The following is a 20,629-nucleotide window of genomic DNA, read 5'->3' on the forward strand; positions in this document are numbered from 1 at the left end:
ATGATAGATTCCTATGCTATTATGGAATCAGTTTCAGACATGTTTCAATCTACTATTTACAGACAATTTAATTTGTACATTCAAGATTTGCTCCATAGAGATTCTCTTCCAGTTCTTTCTTTTTCCCACAGGACACTTAATTGTTCTATCACCTCCATGTGGTGCTTCTCCAGCCATGACTCAAAGACTTTAAATGACTGTATTTATTTTAAGAGAAACTTTAGTGCCTATAAAATCAGCATGTTCTCCTGCAGCACATCTGTTCTCTCTCTGAGTTTTATATTATCACTTTGCTAGAGATTTTACTTGCTAGATCAAGGGAGTTTGGTGTGCTTTGATTCAACTGGATTCCTATTGGTACTGAGTATAATTAACACTTAGGATATACTGATATTTTTGTACTTGTATGATCTTTACCTGTTCCTCAACTCTTTGGATCTGGAAAGTCTTCCTTTATGACAAGGAAGTGATTGTCTTTTCCTTGCAAAGAGGGACCCTGGCAGTGAATTTTCCTGGTGTCTTCTTTTAGTTACACTTCAGATTGGCGACATATAAATAGTTTTATCTATTTACATTTTACATACATCTGTGTATTAGGTTACTTTCTTATCTTGTATTTGCTGTCTTTAGAACTCTTACTAACTTGGGGGTTTTAAAATGAAGAAAATTGTGGAATGATTTTTGGTGAGCTTTATGTATTTGCACCAGATTCTGAGAAATGACTCCATCTTGCCTTAAAATGTGCTTTGCTACTCAGCTACTTCTTGGCAGAACCTTGTTTAAATTTAATGACTGTGTTACTGCCTTTGCATCCATCACTTAAAATAAGAGCTGAGATCATACTAATTCTGAAGTTTAGATGTAAGTTTAGATCAAATTTAGTGTACTCGATGCACGAGATCAAACCCTTAAAATCTGGTAAAGGTCAGCCAGTCATTTTCCATCTTTCACGTTGCTGTCTGAAGTGTACAGCTTCCACGGTTATAAGAGCAGAGAAGGAAGGGTGTGGGAGGTCCTTGCCTGCACCTGCCACAAAGTAACAACAACTCTGCTCAGAGTTCATTGTCCAGGAGTACCAATATGGCTCTAATCTAAATGTAAGGAAATTCAGTGAGTGCCAAATCACCAGTAAGAAGGAAATTTCTATTTCTCCTTCAGAACTTAGAATAAAATTCCTCCATATACCATCTGGATTCTATTGCTTTAAAGAGAGAAAATCCCAGGCTAGTAGTTCCGCAACTTATGGAATTTTATAGCATACAACCATAAAATCCTAACAATGAAATTCATAGCTGGAACATAAAACATTGGAAGAAACTAAACTGCTTTAAGATAAGATTATACACATATAAATGAATATATGTTTAATGGTATAAGACTATTTATTCTTATAGTAATTGTATAAAAAGTATTAATGGTTTCTATAATTGTGTATCATGGGACTTGGCTTATTTTATTAGTAAATAATTTTCAATAATTCATAAACCTCCTTTAATTCTCAGTTGGAACTGAGTAACAATATTACTAGAAATGAGAGTGGTAGTTAGTTATCTTGCTTTCAAGTTTCATATAGGTGCATAACATTTTTTAATGTGTAAGATTTCTTAAAGACATAGAATAAATTTCTAAAATATCAATTAAAGATGGGTTTCACTTTAAACAAAAATATTGTAGGCACCAAACTGGTTGGGTTTTTATCTTTAAAATATTGTCAGCTCACAAGTGGATTTTTTTTCTTAAAGGTTGAAGTCTTCTAACATAAAACAAATTTGACAAAAACTATCAAAAAATAGCTGAACAATATCTGGAGGGTAAGAAAGAAAACCATCACATTTAATTTCTTTGATTACAGACAGTTCGTTTGGATTTTTAATGTAGAATTAATTAATTCAGAAATATTTTTACAGTGGCAATACACATCCAAAGATGTCAAAAATGAGAAATAAAGCCATTTCCAGAAAGCTAGTGAGTGCAAACTATCAAACTAGCAAATGCAAGTCTGTATTTATGTGGACTGAAGTTTGACTTCAGTTTATACTTTATCCAAATGCTTGCTTACACACAGACACATGGGACTAAGATAACTAACTTTTCAAGTTTCCAATGAATGTTTGATAAATCCTTTAACACAGTTACTGAACAATTATAATGTTATAGCCCAATTGATATGAACATCAATGTAAATATATTTTATGTAGAATAAAATGATGGAAGAAACATTGGAAAAAACTAAACTGTTTTCAGATAAGATTATACACATATAAAGTCCACAAGACTATGACAGGATTGTGTGTGTGTGTAATCTGACACTGCACAGTTGAAGTAGGTTCATATTTTGGTTCTTAAAAAATAGTATAATTAATGGAAACAATTTCAATACAAATGAAGCTTATTGTGGTCCTGTCCTATCCCATGTATTGCATAGCCACTATTACTTATACTCATGGATAAGTAGCTTCTCTAAGCTCATGTGCTAGAATTAGTTTGTAAGAACAGTACCCTCGATTTTCTGTCTAAATCTGTTTCTTTTTCCTTGAATTTTGAAAGAAAAATTTTAATGGACAATAGGTTGCCATTACTATCTGAGGTTACTATACCTAAATAATTCTGTTTAAAAGTTCTCCAATCCTTATTCTGCAGTAGATGATTAAATGATAAGTCTCTGTAGAAAGTTAAAAAAAGTGCCTTAAGGATGCTCATTCAAACCTATTTTGAAACAGAAAAATACACTTCAATGAAGAATTAGTAAAATTAATTATGTCATACCAATATAATGAAAGTCTGTGGAGATATGGCTCGGGTTGGGGTCAGTGGTGGAGCGCTCGCCAGGCACACTTGAGGCACTGAGTTCAAACCTCAGCACCAAATAGAAATGAAATAAAGATATTGTGCTGACCTACAACTAAAATATAAATATTTTTTAAAAAAGAAAATCTGTGTAGGTATAAAAATGTGTTTTACATGTTTTATATTTATAAATATAAAATGTATAAAATGCATGTGTATTATTATAAAATATATTCTACAACTTGCTTTTCATGTATGATTATTTTATCTTTACATAACTATATGTCATCAATTTATATGTAAAGAACAATATGTATCTTTATATTGAATCTTACTTTATACATATATACATATATACATATATTATAATATATAAATTATATACATATACATAATTCTAGAATATATTAGATATAGTAAATGTGTATATATGTTATATATGCCCATATGTATACATAGTGTGTTATATGTTATATATATGTACATATGTATATATGATATATATAAACATTTTACATACACTATATGCATATATTAAATTCCAAAATTTACATCTTAAGTGAAAGAAACAAAGTTGCATAATCATTTGCCAAAGATGACCCATTTGTGTAAAAAAAGGAGAGAAGTCAATAAGAATCTACAAAGTATGCTACCTTACCACATATTATGTATTCCTATGCAGAAATTTCTGAAATAATACACGAGAAACTATTAATCTTAGATAGCTACCACCTAGAATTATTAATGAAGAATCAGAATTTTAGGATCAGAAAATATTTATTGCTGACATTTACTGTTCTGTATTTTATAGTTTGATCTTACAAAAATTTTATACTTAAAAATTATTTTATATTAGTAGCATTATTAGCATTTAGTTGATGGCATGTATGCATAATACCTTAAGCTCAATTGTCAATATACCAGATGTTCTGAAGAAGAATATAAATGAAAAACTATATATACACACACACACACACACACACACACACACACACGCATGCATGCCCTGGCTTGTCAATGGAGATAAATATTTTTTAGAGATTTAGAAGGATTCATCTATTTCTATTTCTTGAATATTTTATTTTTTATTTTTAAGTATTTTAAGGATTCAAGAAGGTACACAGAATATAAATGTGTATGTGAGTATATAAATGCGTATGTGAGTATATAAATTGCAACAAAATGAAAAGTTATGTAAGTTTTCAGCCAGGACAAATAAAAGGTAATGGGCAGCTTTCACACGCTGGCTCACTACCCCTTTTTTATCTCCAAAGCTGAGCCTTCTAACTTTGCTCACTTCTAACTATGTGGCATAGTGTTGCTTCTAAGTATATTTTAGGATTTAATTTTTTACTCAATATTAAGTTTGTGGCATTCATCCACAGGATTGTGTTCATTTTTATTTGACTATAAAGTCAATTGTATAAATTTACTACTTTTTGTATACCTTATTTACTGTTGATGTATACTTGGAATGTTTCCAATTTGAGTATAATATACAAAATGTCACTGTGTATATTCTTATATACAATATCCTAACAGACATATGCATAGTGAATATACATTTGGGAGTAGAATTGACAGATCATAAAGAATGCATATATTTAATTTTAGTTGTTACATTCAAATATATAGCTGCCCAAAATGGTTGTAAAATTCGCACTCCCACCAGTAATATATGAGGATCCCAGCTGCTTCACATCTATTGTAAAACTTGGCCTTGTTGAGTTTGGCATAACTTTTAATACTAATAATTTCAGGAATTTTTTTAAAAAAAACTTCCATAAAGAAGAAAATAAAATAGATTGTCAAGAATATGTATTTATTTTGTATAGGCTATATATGAATATATAAATGAATATATATATGAAGTTAAAACCTCAATTATGTGACATAAAGATTGCCAGAAACAATAAAACTGATAAATTAACCTCTATGTGGTGACATGTGACACACTTTTTATAACCTAAGTTTATACAACTGACTGAATAATCCAGTAAAAACAAACACAATCACATGGGTAAATTCCACAAACTTAATATTGAGTAAAAAAAAAAAAAGAAATCTCAAAAAATACTTCTAAGCAACACTAAGCCATATAGTTAGAAGTGAGTTAGGGCTCAGCTTTGGGGATAAAAAAGGGGTAGTAAGCCAGAGGGTGAAAACTGCCCATTACTTTTTCTTTGTCCTGGCTGATAACTTACATAGCTTTTTATTTTGTTGCAATTTATTTACTCACATAGACATTTATATTCTGTGCACTTTCTTGAATCATTAAAATACTTAAAAATGAAAAATAAAATATTCAAGAAATAAAAATAGATGAATCCCCTTCTAAATTTAAAAAAAAAAAAACTTTAAAAAATATTTACCTACTTTGCCAAGCCAGTATGGATAATAAGAAAACAGTAAAGCATTCATTGTTGAGCCAGAAACAAGAAAAATAGGTCATGGACAGTTTGTTGTTATTGTTTGTTCTGTTCTGGAGTTGACACATGGTAGACTCTACCATGGAATTGACACTTGACAGACTCTAACATGGAATTATACCTCTAGCTCATTTTTTGGTGAGATAGGGTTTCTCTAAGTTACTCAGGCCAGCATTGAATTTGTGATCCTCCTGTCACCTTCTGAGTAGCTAGGATTCTAGATGTGCAACACCATAACCAGCTTCTTTTTTAATAATTTTTGCCCAAAGGTACTATGGAATGCATTCAGACAAGAAAAATTAGAAATTTAAAATAAATATTGAAAAGAAGAGTTCAAAAGATTTATGATTTTATTTAAATTTTTTTTAAAGAGAGAGTGAGAGAGTAGAGAGAGAATTTTTTTTAATATTTATTTTTTAGTTCTTGGCGGACATAACATCTTTGTTGGTATATGGTGCTGAGGATCGAACCCGGGCCGCACGCATGCCAGGCGAGCGCGCTACCGCTTGAGCCACATCCCCAGCCCCTATGATTTTATTTAAATAATAAAGTTAAAACTTTTATTTTCCTTGCAGATATTCTATAATTTTATCAGTGTGACTGATAAAAGAGAAAAAACACAAATGAGTAACAAAGGTATTAAATTGTCATTGACATCAAAATCAGCAGCTACCATATAAAAGATAAATGGGAAGAAAAATCATTTACCATAATAATAACAATAGAAAATCAAACTCTTATGAGTATAGTAAATAAAAAAATTAATCCCATATGTACAAAATATTTTAAAATACTAGTAAAAGACAATAAATGAGTCTCAAACAAATGAAAATAAATACAATATGTTTGGATAATAAGATGAAATCACAAAGGTTCTAATTTTTCTTATATTATTTTATGTTTGTTGAGATCCCACTAAAAATCCTCTATCTGTTCTTTTAACTCTATATTTTACATGGAATAATGTACTAAACAGAAAAACTTTGAAAATTCTAAACAGAAGAAAAATGAGGAAAAGACTAAAACTTCTACATACTGATATATGTATTTTAAAGTCTCAAAGTTTAAAAGACAATGGAGAGTTTTATTAGTAAAGAAACAGACCAAAGTAAAAGAGTAGAAAATCCCAAAATAGACAAAATATGTTTGGGTACTTATTATTACTATATCATAAAAGTAGCACCTGAAATTGGGTGGAGAGTAGGTATAATTATCCAATAAGAAGTATTGATAGGAGTGGGATAGAGCTTTGAAAATATTTTAGGTAGACACATAATTTTATTTGGTTTGTTTGTTTTGTGTGTGTTTTGTTTGTTTGTTTTCCAATGCTGGCAATTGGACCCAGGGCCTTTTGCATGCTAGGCAGGCAGTCTACCACTGAAGCGCACCTTCAACCCTAGACCAAAGATTTAAATAGGATAATAATCGATAATTTAAAGAATAGAAGAAAACATGGGTCTTTTCTTTATAGGATCAAAGGAGGGAAAAAGTCCTTCTAACTATCTCAGGACCCAGAAAGCACAACACAATAAATTGGTAAATAGTTCTAAATCATCGAATACTGAGCGAGCAGTTTCCTGTCACAGTCATAAAAAAAAAAAAGAACAAGTTTCTTAAATCATATTTCAAACATATCAGAAAACTGTAAATGATAAAAACTAGCTAAAATAAAAAAAAAAAAAACAACTTGTTAGAGGAAGTGAAAATGACCAGCCACTTTCTTCACTAGAAGAATTTATCAATTCTAGGCATTGCCTGAGGCATGACCTAAGCAGAAGTACTCTCCTGGAATACTGACATGATAGATCACTCTCTTACAGGAGCCCCCAGTGCTCACCTGACTTTTCCCCTGAGAAATTTGTTGCAAGTTGCAATAAAGCAGAAAGTTTGAGGGCTTGTTCTGAACCAGCTAAAAAGACAGAGTAAAATCTCTTTGGCATTGTGGTGTTTACAAATCAGAGTCCTGCTAGAAGAGGGACCTGCTTTAAATAGACAAAGTCTCTTTCTTCCTGAAGACATGTAACAGAGTCTAAATTTTTGTGTGTGGAAGCTAACATGGTAAGCTCAAGACCTGCAAAGCACAGAACCAATTCTTTTGGAATGTTCATGACTAAAGTGACAGAAACCACCACATTGAACAGAAACAGAGAAGAAGACCTGGCCAAAGAAGAAAAACAAACCAAATTGTGGTTCTAAAACTGCAATTCAACATAAATCAACTCAATTCCTAACTGGTTAAGATTACTACTGGTTTTACCTCATTTGCTGTCTTGGTCAGTTTGCTATAACAAAGTACCATAGACTAGGTTGACTATAAACTACAGAGATTTATTTTTCACAGTCTAGAAGCTGTAAGTCCAAGATGGTAGATCAACATGGTTGAGTTCTAACAAGTGCTCTCTTCCAGTTTGCACATTGCCTACTTATTTTCATACACACATGGAAGAAAGAGAGCAGACTACCTCTCTTTTTATAAGAGCATCCTCTTCCTATAAGAGCACTAATCCCAGTTGTGAAGCCTCCACCTCAAAATTGAATTACTTCTCAAAGCCTCACCTCCAAACACCATCACATTGGGAATTAGATTTCAACAAATGAATTTTGAGGGGGCCCAAACATCTAGTCCATAACATTTGACTAACAGAGAAAAGGAAATTGCTTTCTGGTTGAAAGTAGCAGGATCTTTAATTCTCTTACACACCAATCTGGCACAGAATTAGAAATTAGAAGAAAGGTTGGGGGAAGAGAGTATGGTCTATGGTCAAGAAGAAAACACAAATAATGAAAGTAACTGATGATCACCGTTCTCCAAACTTCTTCCTAACCACAGGTTGGGTGCACCAAGGTTATCATGCAAACTGATTCTTTTCCAGTGAGGAATTCATCTGAGGGACAAATTCTATCTGATCCCCATCACCATGACAGAAGCTTTCACAGAATGGTGCCATCCTCTGAAGTGTTCCATCTGTGCCTTCCTCCCTGGATAGGAGTCAGACCTTCACTGTGGTCTTCATCCTCTCCCTGTTTACCCCTGCTTTTTCATAAGTTTCTTTCAAAATAAATATCTTGCACATGTGATTCTATCTTGTCCTCTCTTTCCCAGAGGATTAAAAAAAAAGACACATAGTGTAATAAATTTAAAGCTATTACCTTGCCTATTGGGAGTCTAACATAAAGGAATCAATGTTCTGAAGCTAACTTTAATACCAGTCTAGAAAAATGTGAAATAGAGAGCAAATCTTTTATTGAAAAAAAAAATGCATTTAAGCCAGTGTAAGCTCTACTATATAACATTATTTGCTATTTCTGATTATGAAGGCCATTGCCAACTTCTATGGCTAGGAAATGTGAAAGTTTTGTGCAATAGAATTGAGGACTAGACCTTCAAAAGTGAGTTATTAAAGGTTAAACATGTAGTGAGAGGTCTACTCACATCATATTTGGCAGAATACAATTCCCCCTATAATATAATTGAATAGCTCTAACTGGCCTGATTGAGATCCCCTTGGAGCTTAATTCCACAATATTCATTTCCTTCCACCATCTGTTGATGGTGCCATACCACCAGTCCCTTGAGCAACCTCTCCATAGACCAGTGATTACTAACTTCTAGTGCTAAATGAAAACATTTCCCAGAGATCTAGCACTGTCTCAGGAATTGAGAGGAAATCGTGGCACAGACACACCAGCCACCCATAGCTATGGAATCTTACAATGACTGTAGAGCTCTTAATCTACCAGCTTTCCCTGGTCACATTTTGTCAGCTATACATGTATGCTAACAATGGTCAGTTCAGCAAGTTGGCTAACATACCAGTCGAGGTAGCCAAATAGACATAAATCAGAAATATATATATGAAGATTTATAAAAATTTCAGGATACTGGCTACCAAGAGCTTCCCACAAAGTAGAAAGAAATCTTGAATTTCAAAAGTAGATTCCCAGGCCCTTCCTTGGTCTGTCAGAAATATACTTCTGGGCCAGAAAAGTGAGGTGTCAAGAGTGAGGTTCAGGAGTTCCTCAGGGAGCAGGGAGCACTTGCAGAGAGCAGTGCAGCTTGCACAGTGTTCTCTGGGGAGCCAGGCATGGTTGTTCCTGTACTAAAGGTAAGAGAACAGAGCCTGCTGGGAAATATCCCAACATAGGTCTCTTCCTTCTAGAAAAGATCATTTATCCACTTACCTGAAGGTCAAGTTGACAGTGATTAAAGTTGGACACCTGTGTTCTTTCTTTTCTCCTAGGAGCATGTCCTCACCTGCCACTTCCCTGAAGGGATTGAATGGATCAGAGGCTAACTAGTTTAGTTCTTTGTTGGTGACTAGAAGATGTGAGGATGCACAAAAAGAAATAACTCTGTAGAAAATGGCTGAGTGATTTATTCAAAAGATACAAGATCTGAACTTCATACTTGGGATCTGGTTTCCACCTAATTTTTTTCTAACTTCTCTCATGTACCCCCATGTTAAGTCATCTCTTTGGTCTTAGATTCCTCAACATAAAATGATAATAACATTTTCTCACAAAATTCTATGATGATCTAAAGGAATCATATAAAGATGCCTAATACTGAATAAAAACACATTAAATGTTTTTATTAAAATTTACTCTAAAAATTAGAAAATAATAAATTTTATACTTCTCCCCTATTAGTGGATATAACACAAATATCTCAAATATCTGTCATCTTTATTCTTATATGCTTTGTTTGTTATCAAAATAGATGCTATATTTCCTTGGGGAAAAAATTTAATTGTACTGACTACAGAAATTTAAAGACTTAAGAGGTCAAATGTCGATTCTATTGCAGTCTGTTACTATAAAACTGAGTAATTGTGGTGATTTTGACTAATGTTATCTCTCTAAAATCTAGGACCTCACCAGGAAAATCATAATTTATAAATTAAGAGTCAGGGAAAGGGCAAGTAATTAACTAGCTTCATTCCAGCTCTTTTCCCTTTTGCATCAATAATATTAATATTTGTGTGATTTGATAGCACATGCTGAAACTATATCTAAGGCTCCTCTCTAGAACATGTGACTTTCTATTAAATGACATGACATAAATCTGAATAAAAATGAAAGAGAACTTCACTTGCTATCTCTGATTGACAAAAGTTAGATACTAACATCACTCAGAGCATTGAGCAAAATATTCAAATTGGCAATTGTTCTCAAGGTGTTAGGGAACAATAATAAAACACAGTGCCTCTGGCTTATACCAGATTAATGTTATTTTCCAAAGAGGTTCTGTCAATTCGAAAAGAAAGTATTTCTTTAGGGGTTTACAATAGTACACATATGCCCGTTTGTATGCATAAAATCTTATGGCATTTCTCATCTAATTATATTTTATTTCAGAGTGATAGTGATGTCCTTAGAAAACAGAAAAACTGGGAGTGACACTGCATTTCTATTTCCTAGAGTTGTCACAATTTCCACCACAGATAAGCACAAAGTTGTGGTTTACTTTGTGTCCACAAAAAGACTTGATTTTGGAAACAGTCCTGCCACCAGTAATTTTGTAATAATTTTAAGCAACAGTGAAGTTAAAATTATTTCCCCACCTTATTAGATTTTAAATCTTTTAAAAATGATTTTTTTTTCCTTTTGAAAGAACTTCACAGAAAATAAAAATAGAGATATTTGTCAGAGACCTTGCATATTCTACTAACTATAAATTGTTTATTTCTCATTAAGTAATACTATTCTGATGAATGTAGCATCAGACTGGTGATTAACTATGCTAATTGAGTGTCATGATGAGGAAGTCAGGCTTTTCAGAAGAAATGAAACCAAAATATTTTCATAACTAAAAGCCTTGAATGAACCTCAGAGTTTTGTTTAATTTTTGCTAATTTTTAATTAATAGACTTAATTCTTTTTTAAATTTATTGTTTATCCTAATTTATTATCCATGAAAGCAGAATGCATTTCAATTCATAGTACACATATAGAACACAATTTTTCATTTCTCTGTACAGAAAGTAGAGTCACACCATTTGCGTCTTCATATATGTACTTCAGGTAATGACATCCATCTCATTCCACCATCTTTCCCACCCCCATTCCTCATTCCTTCCTCTCCTTTAATTTTATTTTAGTGTGATTTATCAATTATTCTTTTATGGATTATATTTTTGGTGTATCTAAAATGTCTTTGTCAAATTCAAGGTTATTTAGATTATGAGTTAACTTTTGGAAAGATATAAAGTCTATTCCCTCTCTCTCTCTCTCTCTCTCTCTCTCTCTCTCTCTCTCTTTTGCATTGGATGTTCATGTGCTCCAGGATTGTTAAATGATTCTTTCCCTACAGGATTGTTTTTGCTTCTTTTACAAATATCAATTGAATATGTTTCTGTGGGTTCATTTCTGAGACATCATTCTGTTCCATTAATCTGTTTGTCTATTTTTTTAAAACCAATGTTACACTATCTTGGTTTATAGGAAATCTCGAGATCAGGTAATGCCAATATTTAGAGTTACTTCTTTAATACTGTGTTGACTCTTCTGAGCCTTCTGCCTTCTTTACATGAAGTTTAGAATCAGTTTGTCAATATAGGTACAATAATGGAATTTTGAATGGGATTCCTTTGCATCTATAACTCAAGTTTGTAAGGACTGATCTCTTGATAATACTGTCTTCCTTACATGAATATGTCTCCAATTATTTAGTTTTTTTTTCATCTTTCATATATTTTGTCTCTTTTCTCATGTAGATTCTGACAATAGTTTGTTAAGTATATGACTTTTTTCATGTTAAAGAGAATGCTAATATACATGGCAATGTGTTTAAATTTTATATTCCACTTGTTATTTCTAGCATATAGAAACTTTTAAATATTGACTTGGTATCCTGCAAAACTTTATAATTGCTTATTAGTTCTAAGAGTTGTTTTCTGTCGATTTTTGTATATTCTGCATAGACAATCATCTATTATCTATTCCTTTTGTATACATTTTTCATCTTTTTCTTATCTTATCAGATTAGCTACAATTTCTTTTTTTTTTTAAGAGAGAGAGAGAAAAGGGAGAGAGAGAGAGAATTCCAATATTTATTTTTTAGTTTTCGGCAGACACAACGTCTTTGTTGGTATGTGGTGCTGAGGATCGAACCTGGGCTGCATGCATGCCAGGTGAACGCGCTACCGCTTGAGCCACATCCCCAGGCCCTACAATTTCCTTTATAATTTATCTCTTGTAAGGATGAGGTTAGCTGTAGAGTTTTTTGTAAGTTTTACCAACCTGAGAAAATTCTCCTTTATGCTTAGTTGGATGAAATTATTTATTATGAATTTAATTTTGTCAAATATGTGTTCTGCTTCAAAAGATAGATCATATGATTCTTTTTTGATATAAAACTCTAACATTAATTCATTTTCAAATATTGAACCAATCTTTCAGACCTAAGATGAATCACATCCAATCATGAACTACATTTATTTTCATGCATTGTTGGGTTTAGTATACTAAATTTTTTTTGATAATTTTTAAACATATTGATGAGAGATTTTGATGTGTAGATTTTCTTGTTGGTATGACTTATATTCTTTTAAAATAAAGATAATGCTTACCTCATAGAATAAACCAGGAAGCATCCCCTCTGTTTGTATATCTTTCATAAAAAATATAGAGAACTGATATATCATCATTAAATGTTTGGTAGAATTCACAGTGAACCCTTTAACTTCCAGTGTTTTCTATTTTGGAATATTATTAACTATTGATTCAATTTCTCTAATAAATATCATTCTTATATTACCTATATTTCTTTGTGTGATTTTTTTTTAAAAAAATTGTTCCTTTTCCAAAGTTGGTCCATTTCATCTAAATTATAAAATCTGTGATTACAGAGCTTTTTCTTTTAATATTCTTCTATTTTTCTTTCTTATTTCACTATTCTTTCTTTTTTTTTCTTGATACCAATTAAACCAGTAATGATAGCCCCTGTTTCATTTCTGATGTTAGAAATTCATGTCAACTGTGTTATCCTTGGATTTATCTTGACCTTTTTTAAAGCCTGTGTGTTTGTGTTTGTTTGTGTGTGTGTGTTTCCATTCTTGAGAAAAGGTATAAAAATGTATATTGTGGAAGATTAATGATGCTTTTGCCTCTGTTGATGAACAATGTGAACAATAGGGTGAAATCCCATTAATGTTACCAAACCCAAGCATGCACTACATGGAAATCAAGAGAATAATATTAATTATCGTAGTTTTGATGGACTACTCTGTAGGCAAAGCCATCAACACAAACTTTTTTTCTTTTTTCTAGATTCCTACATGGGAATTCACCAAAATTTACAAAGAAAACTTATATTCCTATAAGTTAAATATCAGTCATGTAACTAACAAGGCGAGGCTTTGAATCCTTACTTTTTAGACTCAGAAAACTATCCTCCTTTAACACTTTATTGTTTATAATGATTCAATCCCTATTATCCTGAGCTGTAAGTTCTCATAAAAAGAGTGAACCTAGTATAATTTTTGCCCTTTAGCATAATATGAAGTAGATGGCTATGTGGACTACAGCTGTTTCTCTGCTTATTAAGCTATTTTAACATTACTGTCTACTCCTAAGACTAGAGTTCTGGTAAAGAAAAAATTAAGGCAATAATTCTTAAAATATTTACAAAGCTTTTTTGAAAGTATAAGTAATTTTCATAAAAAGTGGCATGTGCTATATAAAAATCAATGACCAAATATGTTTGATCAAATATATTGATGATATGTCTAGAATTCTGCACCAGTTATGTGGTATTTCATGTCATCAGTGATGTAAGTGGTTACAAATTAGTCACAGAGATGAGCCAGATGTCTTAAGGTCATTCTTTTCATTGATTCACCTTAATTATTATAATTATTACATTTGTCAGTGACAGCTCTAGTATTAGAGGCTTCTAGATACATCCACTTAAAACACTTCTAGAAATAAAATTGTTTTTTAAGTTCACATGGTTTGGGGTACATTTTAGCAAAAGTCTTTTAAGTACATTTGAAGAGACAAGTTAAATGCTACAGAATAAATGTTTAGCACAAAAAAAAAATGGTGCTCAAAGGAAAAAAAACGCTTTCTTATCAACCTAAAGATTGTGATTAATTTAATACATTTAAAGCTTTTATAAATTTTCACATAGGTTAGAAACAGCTTTGCTAGGTTTTTAGGTCCAAAGCTATTTATTTTTCTCCTGTAGATGTATGAGAAACAGGGACTTGGTATCAAGTATAAAATGCATGTTTTATTCAAAGCCATTCTTTATTGCCACACTTGTCGGGAGAGCTCCCAAGAGGAGGTTAACAGAAATTGACAATACAAGCTGGGAGAAAGATAGAGGGATCCAGAAACAAAACAAAGAAAAGAAAATGAACAAACAGGATATCTTCAGAAGCAGTGACTCCTTCCTTTGGGAATAGTCACAGATCTCCCATCTGAGTCTTATTAGGTTCTCCTTGTTTGAAACAGGAATGAGGCTAGTAGAAAGAGTGTGGAAGAGTGCATGAACAGAGTGTGTCTAAATGACAAAGAGGGACAGATTCCTTCAGTGACATATTGGAGATCCCTTCATCATGTATTTCAAATGTCTTTATTTGACTTTTCAATCCTGATAAAACTTGGCAATTTTAAAAACTATCTTGGGAAAAAATCACCATAGCATTTTTTAATTCCCAAATGACATAGGTGATTTCATGTTTTCAACAGTCTGTCAAACTTCTGACAAGTGTAACTTTTCTCCTCTGGAGTACCAGAAAGACACTGTGTGGGAACATTGTGCTGGTAAAGTAGTGAGCCACATTAGAATTTTGAGATGCTTGGGAGCAAGTGCCTTTGCAACTGCATAAGGATGCTGGTGGCTAAGGGAATGACTTACAGTTTTAGGGTCTCTGCAAGCAAATGCTTCTCAGTATCATGTACCTAAGACAATATTGCCCAGGAAGCCCTTTCCAGTGCCAGGGGAGCTCATCCTGGAATAATGAAATCACAGTCTCTAAAATGAGACATAATCAAATTTCCTATTTCATTTGAATAAGTATACAATGTTTAGAAGAATTTTCCTAATCTATTGATAAGGTCAAGGATATTGGTTTGATATGTGTGGGTGGGTACTAGTAACAGAGTCCCTGGTCCATCTAGTTTTAGTTCAAGTCTATCTACTATGAGGTACTATCTATACTCTTAAGAGGGGTATTCATGTAGGTTTTTCAAAGGCATCAGAAATTGAGTTTAAAAACAAAGGGCATTTCCAAAGACGAGTGGAATCAGACATTCAAACTGATCTCCAGAATGAGTATCATCTGCATAATCAATGCTGTTCCACTTGATGGTCCCTGTTCCAGAGAAAGAAACCACAAACTATAACCTACAGACTAAATCTGGCCTACTGTTTATTTATGCATGTCCCGTAAGCCAAGCACACTGTTTACATTTTTTTAATGTTAAAAAAATAGCAAAGAAGAATAATATTTTTTTGACATAGGAAAATTCAAATTTTCTTGATAAAGTTTGCTGGATCACAGTCATGCTCATTTGTTTGTATGTTGCTTTCACACTACAAAGCAGAGTTGAATAGTTGCTATGGAGATCATATGGCTCACACAACCTAAATATTTACTCTTTAGACCTTATATGAGTTTCCTAGGGCTGCTATAAAAAATGGCTTCAAATATTGTCATCAAACAACAGAAATTTAGTCTCTCACAGTTCTGAAGGCTAAAAGTCCATAGTCAGTGAGATGTGCCCACTCCAGAGGTTCTGGGGGAGATTCTGTGCCCTGCCTTTGCAGCTTTGGTGGTTACAACGATTCCATCTCTCTGAACTCTGCCTTGGCTTTTCATCAACAACTCTCTCTGTGTTCTATTCAAACACATATTTATCTTTAGATTTAGGGTTTACCAGAATGATCTTTTTTGATATTCATAACTTAATTTTATCTGTAAAGGCCTTTTTCTTTCTTCCCAAATAAGTTCACATTTATAGGTTTTAAGTGTTAATAACTTCAGGGAAACTGCCATTCAATCCCCTTATGGAAAAATGTGTTGTGGTTTAAGATTTTAAATCTAAGTCATGAAAAATGGGAATGTGGGAGAGAGAAAGGATATATATTGTGAGAACTATTGTGCTTTGCCTGTGAGGGTTGCTGTTTATCCTAAAGGGATAGGGAAGTCTGCTAGTAGCTGGGTGATCTTTACACACAGTTGAAAGGATGCTATTTTGAGAAAGATAGGTATTAAGTTCACCTACATGTAATTCCTTATTTTCTAACAATAACTTCTTAAGTATACCATATGCCAGTGGATTGACAACTAGCTTAGAAACTTGCCTACAAAAAAAAAAATAGCTTCTCATTTAGAAAACATCAGTAGGTACAAAATGATACTCTGCTGATAGAAGCTATAATGAAGTAGTAGATTTGACTCAATTAAGACAACCCACTTAAAGCAACATCTTATTTTTATTTATTTCATAGAAATATAAAATTTGATTCTCTCCAATTGTCCCCCAAAAAATTCGTTCAGAGAAATTAAGTCTTTAGGAACAGGAAAAGGGTATTTTAAAAGGCTCTTTAGGAACCTGGAGGTTAGAGAGGAATCAGAATCCAGTGGCAGGACTCCCTCTGTGTTTATGAAGCCTATGGATTTTTCTTGAAAGATCCCCTTAAGAGGACACACAATGAGTATTCAGCTGCAGCACCTCAGCACAGCTAGAACTCTGCCAGGGACTGTGGTGTCACTATAGGCAGCTAGCTGATCACAAGTTAGGACTCCTGCTGTGGAGAAAAGCAAAGGGGAGTTTCTGACAAAAGAAAGGGATGGACTGTCAAGGAAACAGGGAGCTTGGATGTCTGACTCTTCCTCCAATCTGTGATGAAGAGGATAAGAATTTCTGTCCCTCAGTCCTAGTTAGGTGAGTAGATGAAGAGGTAGAAATGCCATTTTTCATTGCATCAATGCAGACATCAAAGAACCTAGAGTAATGTTCTAAAATTTGAAGGACAATGATGGAGAATGCCCATGGAAATGGAAATTAGTAGAAATAAATATGAAATAGATTTTATTTTTCTCTCTAGAAGGAAAAATGAATTTAACCCAATGAATGTTACTTTGCTACTGATAAGACTTGTGGGACATCTACAGGGTTTTATATATGTCCTAAAAAAAAGATGACAATTTAGCATAGTTATATAATTGTAAATATATAAATGTATACACTCATGCATATATATATAGACACACACATGTGTGTCTATATATATATATATAAATATACACACACAGGAATATTAGCCATATTAGTATGACTGTTTAAATATGTATATATAATGAAATTTTATTTAAAAAATATATGACTAAGTATAGGTAATAAACATAACTATAAAATCAGTTGGATGGAAGGAAATTACAACTTACCTGATATGAAATTGTTGAGTAGGGAGCTCAATAAATTCACTGAGTTACCTGGAGCTCCAAGGCACAGGTTTGGGACCAATTGTTATGAGAAGTTAAGACTGTTTTGTTGTTCAGGAACATCACTTCAACAGGACCTTTAGATGTAAAGACAAAGATAAGTATTTTTTTTTAATGATTTTTTTTTAAAGATAGAGTGAGAGAGAGAGAATTTTTCAATATTTATTTTTTAGTTTTCGGCAGACACAACATCTTTGTTTATATGTGGTGCTGAGGATCGAACCCCGGCCGCACGCATGCCAGGCGAGCGCGCTACCGCTTGAGCCACATCCCCAGCCCCAAAGATAAGTATTGACTATTTTCTTGGCAAAGACTTAAGTGCAATGAACAAATCTAAAATAAGATGTTATGATCGTGATGCCATATTCTTAAAAGGAATAGATTTCACTAAAATAGATTTATTTTAGTGAAATCACACCCATGCAAGCTAAATAATGTTTTCTTCTGAATCTAGATTTTTTTCCTGCTCCTGTTTGAACATTATATTTCTTCACAAGACAGACATTCTTATTTTCTTTTTTAAACATTTGTTGCAAGACATTGAAGATTTGGAATCATAGTTCTAGGAGGTAGAGTCCTGATCTCCCATGCTAAGGAAAAGAATGTGAAAAGTAACTGAAAAAGCCTGATTCTGCTGATGGCTGAACTGTAACAAGTGTCTCAGGCCTGTTGTCATTTAAAATAGTAAGTTAAGGAAAGGAATACAATAGATACAGTTGTTAGGAGGCTGAGGTTCACTTAGGGATTGATGGCTTTGGATAAGTGGCAGAAAGGCTGCGTTGGGTGTGAAATATTTGATATCGACATGCATTGCTCAGTGCATGCTATCCATTTAGCAAATCACATTAAACCTTCATTGGACTTCTTCTTGAAGACAAAAGAGGCAGAGTTCTGTTTCATGAGGATGAGATGATCTGAAACATTAGGGACAAAAAACAAAGAGGGAAAGAGGGAATAATGAGTAATTACTTCAATAATTCTACATTATATGTTAGACTTGGGTTTGTCTATCTTATAAAATCAAGGGATCAAAGCAGGATTATCTAAATGAAGATAGATAGGATTAGAAAGCTCTCACTTTCTAAAAACAAAAACAAAGCAAAGGTAAACTTATGATAGAAAACTGCTGGAGAATAAGGGTGTATAAGGAAAAAAATCACTTGCCATAACAGGAACTATATGTAGGACATCATCAGTCCATGAGAGAGTGCATCTTTGACTTTCTCTTCTAGATAACACAAAGAATGAAGCAGCAGAAGCCCTAAGTTGTCATGTGGAATATATCAGGATTCTGTCAATGACCACACGTATAGTGGCAAGTAATTAATGGCTTAGAAAGGAAATGCAAAAGTAAATAGATGAGGAGGTGCACGGTGTGAAGTAATTTTGTGTTTAAAATAATAAACTGACACATCTAGATCCAGACATTTCTTTTAGTCTTTGCAAATATCAGAAAGAGGCTTCTGAATCGATAAGGATGTTTGTTTATCTTGAACATGAGCCAAACAGTATCAACAGTTGGCAGAGGATTATTCATGAAAAAGGAGGCTGGGGAATCAGGGACATATGTTTGTTGTGAGAAAATGCTATTGCCCATGCACAGGGTCTTCCCCAAAGAGATCCAAAGGAGAATGGGACAAATCAATCACAGCGTATAATCCCTCCCCTGTCAAATATATATAGCTGAAATTGGATTGACTTGAACAACTTTTTTCCCTAAGAAAAGAAGGAAAAACAAACAAACAAACTATTATAGGCTTTACAGGACGCCATTCCCCAGGATAGCGCCATGCTATGTCACCATTGCAACACCCAATTCCTTCTGGACTCTTGGGCACTGCTCTGAGCAGTGTCACCCTTTACATCAGAAAGCTGTAGGGCAATATAGAGGGGGTAGAGTGCGGGGGAAACAAGAAGAAAAGTAGAGGAGGTAGAGTAGAACAAGAGGAAGAGGAACATGTGGTAGAAAAAGTTCTCAATCGTCTGGAAAAGTGGAGAACCTCCTAAAGTGGAAGGTTTCTCAGGTAAGTAAAACACACAGGCACCAGAAAAAAACCTGGCCCTCATTGCTGAGCTTCTACAGTTGCAGAAAACAGCAGGTGAGACATAAATCAGACTGAGGCAAGTGTAGAGCTGATTCTGATTCTGAAGATAAAGGAGAAGTGAGCAAACCCAAGAAGAAAAAGAAGAGTCAGAAAAGCCAGGGGACTTTGCCCTGGGGTTTGGAGCTGGAGCAGATTATTGGAACTACAGACTCCAGCCCAGAGCTCCTGTTCCTGATGAAATGGAAAAACTCTGATGAGCTGAACCAAGGAGGCCAATGTCAAGTGCCCACAGGTTGTCATATCCTTCTGTGAGAAAAGGCTGACGTGGCATTCCTACTCCTCAGAGGATAATGACAAAAACGATGACAATCCTGAGTACCAGCCCCTGTAACCTCTCACGGTGTATTTAAGTAGGGAGGGAAGGAGTTCCACTGTCTTGACCCCATAAAGGTGGTATGAGAAGATGTCCTTTAAAGAGCCATTTTATTTTCTGTGCCCTGTAGAAGCCCTGGTGTTTTAAAGCCCATTCCAAGCTATATAATTTTCACACTTATCCTAGTAGAGGGGAAGGGGGTGAGTGTTTGAAGGCAACCCATTCGTCACTTTACTGAGAAAGGGAAAGGGAATTCTATAAAAGACAAAATTTGAAGACTTGGGTGTGTAGGAAGGCAAAAATGGTACTGTTGATCTTCAAAGAGCATCCCCACAACCCACGACCTTCTAACCCACAGTGTTAATTCTGCATTTTTACAGCTAGCATGTGTGTAGTTTTTGTCTATTACTGGTATATTATTTGGGGTGGGAGGGATAAGGTGGTGAAGAAGGAGGTGGGTAGGGTCACTTTTGTTAAACTTTGGGGCCTGACTGGGAAAATGATGAAACAATGGAAAGAATAAGTAGCTAATGATTT

The 20,629-nt window shown here is 33.7% G+C and overlaps 1 pseudogene; it reads left to right on the top strand.

Moving 5' to 3' along the window:
• The window catches only part of LOC101970689 (chromobox protein homolog 1 pseudogene), a 64,479-nt pseudogene extending 44,369 nt beyond the window's left edge, over window positions 1-20,110 (top strand).
• Window positions 20,111-20,629: the final 519 nt, after the last annotated feature.

Source organism: Ictidomys tridecemlineatus, chromosome 7 (assembly GCF_052094955.1).
Source record: "Ictidomys tridecemlineatus isolate mIctTri1 chromosome 7, mIctTri1.hap1, whole genome shotgun sequence".
Lineage (NCBI taxonomy): Eukaryota > Metazoa > Chordata > Mammalia > Rodentia > Sciuridae > Ictidomys > Ictidomys tridecemlineatus.